The sequence below is a fragment of the Corvus kubaryi genome, unplaced genomic scaffold (genome assembly GCF_017639235.1).
Source record: "Corvus kubaryi isolate FWS band 111438036 unplaced genomic scaffold, C.kubaryi_AGA036_p1.0 65436, whole genome shotgun sequence".
In the NCBI taxonomy this organism is placed as follows: domain Eukaryota; kingdom Metazoa; phylum Chordata; class Aves; order Passeriformes; family Corvidae; genus Corvus; species Corvus kubaryi.
The window spans coordinates 143,281-149,463 of NW_024582000.1; the positions used below are offsets into that span (position 1 = coordinate 143,281).

General features: G+C 35.3%; 1 long non-coding RNA gene across 1 annotated transcript; it reads left to right on the forward strand.

Annotated features, from left to right (window-relative positions):
• The first annotated feature begins 1,654 nt into the window (after window positions 1-1,654).
• On the forward strand, window positions 1,655-5,554 carry LOC121673440. Its single transcript, XR_006019218.1, has 2 exons — window positions 1,655-4,258; window positions 5,218-5,554. It is a non-coding gene; the product is annotated as an uncharacterized LOC121673440 (long non-coding RNA).
• The last annotated feature ends 629 nt before the right edge of the window (window positions 5,555-6,183 follow it).

A 6,183-nucleotide genomic window follows, 5' to 3' on the forward strand; every position in this document is an offset into this window, starting at 1 on the left:
CTGTGCTGGTTGAAGTTAACAAATACCTCTCAGGGAAAAAAAAAATTGAAACAAAACTAAAATCTGAACACAGATGGAAGAAAAAAAAGAGTAAGGGTCATCCCCTGAACACAACTGTTGGAATTTACAAACTTTTTAAGGATAGCTTTCTTCTCATTAATTTTTTGGTGCATAAAAACCTTCTTTGCAAGAAAATACTAAATATAGAAAAAGCAGAGAAGAGTGGAAAAGAAAAAAACATTCTGAGTGATTTGGATAAATTAATTTGAAATTATGTTACCAGCAGTTTCATGCATTATAATCTTTCACATTTATATATTCACTCTAAGCATTTGAAAATTATTATTATGCCTACTCAGTTAGCTCTTCAAAATTATCAGTTGTCAGTGTACACCTACGTCTTATGATGCATAGCACACCTATAAAATTAATGCTGTAAACTGATCTTTAAGATTAAAAATAAATTGGTTCCAAGGTTTGAAATGCAAACATCCCAAATGTTTTATTTAATCATTGCTACACTTTACTACATTTTCTCATTCTTTCATATAACAAAATCTCAACAAATGTGGGGATCTGTGGTAATACTGAACACTAGAGCTCAGTAAGTTACTTGGTAAAAAAGGAAATTTTATCTGGTTGGTTGACAAAGCTGAATTCTGTTATATGTGAATACTAATTCTCAATTGTCCAATATAATACAATGCTAAAGTTGAAACTAGAGGAATAAGGTTTTTTTGTAAAGCTTCTACTACAGTGGATGTAAATACATTAATTCTGTCCTTGTAAAGTCAAATGTTAATATAAATCTTCCATTAGATACTTTAGTTAGTGGTTTTCACATAATGTGACTGTTTTGAGTACCACTGAAACTGTACTACTGATTTTTCGACTGTTAAGATCTGCCTGTGCTGAGCTAACCCTGTTTATGCTGGCGAGAGGGAGGAACCAAAGAGATTCTTTCTAGAAAATTGTATTGAGTCTCTCTTCTTCCTTGTAAAACTCCTTTGATTCTTCTGTTTGCTCTTCATGCTCTACATTGTTAGATTTACTGTATCAGAAACATATTTTTCTTTCCACTACTCTCTATTTCAATATTTTATCATATGATTTTCTCCCTTTCTGTCTTGGGGTGACTTTATGATGTGTCTCCCCTACCGCTGCTCTATGCCCAAAAATTAGTTTTGTGCCTTTCTGTGCCTTTAAACTGAGCCCGAGAGGGGGGAGAGGAAAAAACTGTGTGAACTTTTCATAACAGTTGTTCAAGGACACAGATACACACTCCTCTCAGCAGCAAGAGTGGAGGAAGCGCCTTTCTTGCTTTTCAGCCAGCTTTTGGCTCCTTTTCTCCGGAGGGAGATGGTGAGTTTAATTTTGTTTTCCTGGAACTTCAGTTTTTCCCTTCTTCTCTTCTGGACTGTTTCAACATCAGAACACATCGGGAGAACTTTTCACTGAGGCCCTGGAGGTGGGCCCACGACCCAGCTCTGAGGAGGATGAGAGAGACCACATCTACAGAAGGACTCTGAAATTTTCCCAGGTTTCTCTCCACAGCGAGAGGTTTTATTATTTAGCATTAATATCCTTTTCCTGTGTGTTTGTTAAATAAATAGTTTTTATCTCTTTCCCTTTCCTCCGAGGAAAATGTCTTTTTTCCTGAACCTGGTGGGGGAGGGGTGGTTGTAACCTGCCTTCTGTCAGAGGATATTTTCCTTTAAATTTGTTCAAACTGGCACACTTTCTCTCTTCACTTTCCTTTTACTCTCCTTTTCCCCTCCACTTTCTTTTTGTTTCTTTACATTGCTCACCTAGCTATCCTTCCTGCACTTTGGCTTCTTTTAAATAAAACTCTCATGTCCAAGTTGCCATGACATAAAAATGTAAAAATATCCTCAGCCAAAACTTTCACAGTTCTTTCTGTAGGGGCCAATACCCTGAAGAACTGATGGGGAGAAAGATGGGGGCTGTACACCACAGCTAAGTCTTTTAGAAATAGGCAAAGACAGTGCATATGTACACATATGCTTGATTTAATGTAATGTGTGAAAGAGATTCTCTTGGAAGAATTTCTGAAGACAAAAAACAAATTATGTTTGTAAAATATTTAGGTTTACTCTTCTGTTAAAACAATGTCATCAGAAAATTAAATTTAAAGCTCACTTCTCTGCTTAGTATTTGTCACTTCCATTATTTGCAATGTTTTTTGTTCCAAAATCAATTATATTTTTCCCATTTGATGCTACTCTGCACTTCAATTTTTACTCTTTTAGCAGAAATACAGTTACTATTACTTCTAACCAACCATTGTTTAGTGGCTCTAGGTCTATCTTGACTCAAAAAAACCCCAAACCATAAAAGTAGTATTATAGTAAATGAAGACTGGCTAAGGTTAGGAAAGTTAAAAAGAATTTTATTTCCTTTTCTGTCTGATACATAGTTGTGGGCAATCATAAAGAAGTATTAGAAAGCTGGGTAGAAATATTGCTGTAATAAAGATTTAGAACTTTTAGGCAATTTACCTACCATTTTCATGTCCAAAAAGGGAAGCCTTGAATGATAACAGAAAATAAAAAATAAGACTAAATGGAACAAATCCTCATACCCAACTTCAAACATGGCACATGCAAAGAACTGCGTATCTTTTTCTGTTCTATCATACTTATATCCTTCAAAAGTAACTGCTGAAAAATTCGTCCTATATGGGCATATGCTCATATCTACTTAATTTATCTTTCTCCTCTTCAATTACTTGCAAAATCTGGGTTGAAAGTGCCATCATAATCCATTTATCTAGACACAGTTAAATGATATAACTGAACTTCAAATAAGTGTATTGGATATTGCATGGTCTTGCCCTATAGCAGTGTTCTGCAGATTGGTGACTTTTTCTTTTTAAGTAGAAAGCAACTATAATTTTTGGCAATAGTAGCAAGTCTTGATGACAGATATACTTCAGAACTACACTTACATTAGGGTAACCTGAAAACACTCTCCATTAATTACTATTTGTTTTGTAAAAATTTCACATAACCAGAATATTCTCGTCACTTACAAACATGGGACACAGATCTAACTAGACTTACGATCTTTGAAAAAAAATGGAAGTGGGAAAATGTTGGCTTTTTTTCTGGTTATCCAAATGTTCAGAAATTGATAGATCTGGCTCAGTTTTCTTCCCAGCCAAGGTATGATATACCCAATAATGTAATTTTACTTTAACAGAGTTCACAAATGGCACACTGTGGCTCTGTATGAATCTTGGCATTCTTGGGTGTTTGGCTTCTGTGCAGAAGATCATTAGTATTTAAAAAAAAAAATAATGCAAAATATTTATGTCATGCTGGCAAAAGCAAGAACTGAATGGCTCATGAAAGGCTCATGAAAGGCAGTTATTACTTTCTAGAGGTAGATAAGTTGTAACTGCAGCAGTGCTGCATGTAAAGGGGAGGTAGATGAAAGTTTTTTATATACAATAAAATAGTCCCTGAAATCTAAATTTAAGTACAATTAAAATCAGGCACAAATTAATGCACACAAACCATGCACATACCTGTATGGAAGACTATTCAGGTTAGCTGGTGCTGAAGAAAAGTACAGGAAAATGATTCTAACAGAACAATTTCTAGGTCTCATGTAATAAAAATTAAACATTGCACAGCAAACTAGTCTTTTAGGCTGCCTTTGATTTCCTGTAAATACATGTCTAAATCTTTAAAAATGAACTCCTAATAATAAAGCAACTTTTAGATTCATCTTGATCTTTTCTGTGTGCTCTTAGTTGGAGTGAGAGTGATTGATACTCAAGTTATTTCCTGAAACGTAAATGATTAAGGTAATCCCATTAGGAAAGATATGAAATTGTAAATTTCTTATGAAGTAAAAATTACAGTGTAGTCTGATGTCTGGAGAGCCATTTCACAGCTTTGCCAAGAAATAAAAAAAAAAAAAAATAGATAAGCTAGAATATACATCATGTGGTCCGCAGGTCTGTACTTGCTCAAGTGATGCTTGCTGCAGTTGACTGTAGGCCAGTGTTTCATCTTTTCAGGAGTTTCTAGATTATCTGCTTGTCCAAATTGCTCCCAAACCTTCAGGAATTTGGAGAGTATTTTTTCTGCATTTTGAATTGGATTTGAGTCCAAGTCTCACCCAGAAGTCTTTTGATCAGTGTGATGATTTCTCTTTTTTTGATTGGTTTCCTTTTCGTAAAAATATTTTGCACCAGAATTCCTGATCCCCTCATGGCTGTTGCTTACAAGTGAGTATTGAGCTCCACAGACTTACAGCTAGAAGATACTATTTCACTTCTAGCTTTTATGCTTTCCTTTCACGTCTTGTCTTCAATGGGAGCCAAGATTATATCCTCTTTATAAAGGTTATCTTCTTAACACATGATTACAGAAATCCATTTTGCTGTTCTCTGATCCAGAACCAGATTTTGTAATTATGTAACTGCCCTTTAAATAGATACATTTTTGCATTAGAAGGCAATCCTTTCAGTGGGAGAGAAGCAAACAATGGAAGGGCATAATACTCTTCATCTGGTACAAAGTGGAAGGAAGAAGGGTGAAGGCAAATATTGAAGAGGAGAAAAAATGTTAAGAGGAGCTAGGTGTCATTTATCAGTAGCTCACTGCAAGCGAGTGTTGGATGCTGTTTCCCATCTGTTTGGGAACACGGAGAAAGATACCCAGAACAAATCCCCCTGTTTCATATTTGCTACATGGTTATCAGACTTTGTGGCATTTTAAATAGGTGCATAGGAAAGCATCAGCACCTTGCCCTTCACAGACTTCCTTTGCATTTTGCCAGAGGAAAGTATGTGGGATGTGGGGAGCCATGGGGTCTAGTTGAGACAGGCCATAACATAACATCCTGCAGAAGAGATGAGAATAGCACTTTCTAGTGGAGTGTCAAAGACACACTCATGCATTAATGTAACAATTTTGATTTTCATTGATTTCCCAGGAAAACTTTCTGATTTTCTTTCTAAGAGCATGAAGCAACCCAAAGGAAGAGACCTGTGGGAAATGTTGAGTCTAGTGCAAAGAATTAGGCAGTTGGTTACTCTGAGCTTTTTCTTTTTCTCCCTGAACAGATTGTGCTTATGGTTTTAATTTTCAGTTAGTTAGCAAATTTATATTGTTGTAGAGAGACGTTGTTTAGGTTTAGGATTGTTTCTATCCTTTGCTTATCCTATTATCTTCTATTTTTTAGGGAAATCTGTGATGGGAGACCTGATACCATGCTCAAGATATGCCTTCTGACAGAACTCTCTCTAATTTGTTGCAGCTTTACAGTTCATTCTCACTGTATTAACTTGGTTTTGTTATCTGCTATTCTCTTTCTCTTTCTTAAAATGTAAAACTTTCTGAGATAAACTCTTCTAAAAGCTAATCAGTTGAACTTTGGGGATGCAGTTCTTAAAAGGAAAATGGGATTTCACCCTATAGCTGTGTTTATTTGTCACGTCTATTTGTTTATTTACTAAGTCATGGTGCAAGTTTTCTATTCATTTGACATCTACCAATCCAATAAAGATGGATCAGAGTTCCCTCATGTTTTTTCTTGAACCTGCTTTAAAGCACTAAAGTATGGATCTTGAGTCCAACATTCTGTTATCCTACATGAACACATTTTACATTCTCCCAAACCAGCACATTAAAACAAGCTTTGGAACAGAACTGAACTTTTGTTTCTTGCCTTCACAAGTCCTACGGGATGTAATTTTCAGAACCTCAGTTATCAGATGGTTAATAATAATTTTATGTGTTTTAAAATAGAGATTATAATCTAGGCATTATTAAATTTGTTCTTTACTAACACTGTTTGCTCTTTATCTATGTTTTCTTTCTATTTATGGTATTTGCTCATCTAATAAAAGCATGGAAAAGTCATAATTTTTCATTCTTCTAAGAAGGCTGAACAAATAAAGCTCACACTTCACTGTCTTCATGCCTTTTATCAGCAGTAAACCAGTTTTCTCTAGGAGACTGAACTGAAACAAACTTCAGTAGGAGTTTGGCCCTCATATAGAGCTAAAAATCAAGCCTAATTGTGTCCTAAAGCCTGCAGCAGCAGAGCACCATCAATAAATTGTTACTTTAAGACCTGTTCAAAGCAGTTTACATCAAATTTCCTCTGTCTGATTAAAAAAAGGCAAAAAATCCCCTGACAAAAAAC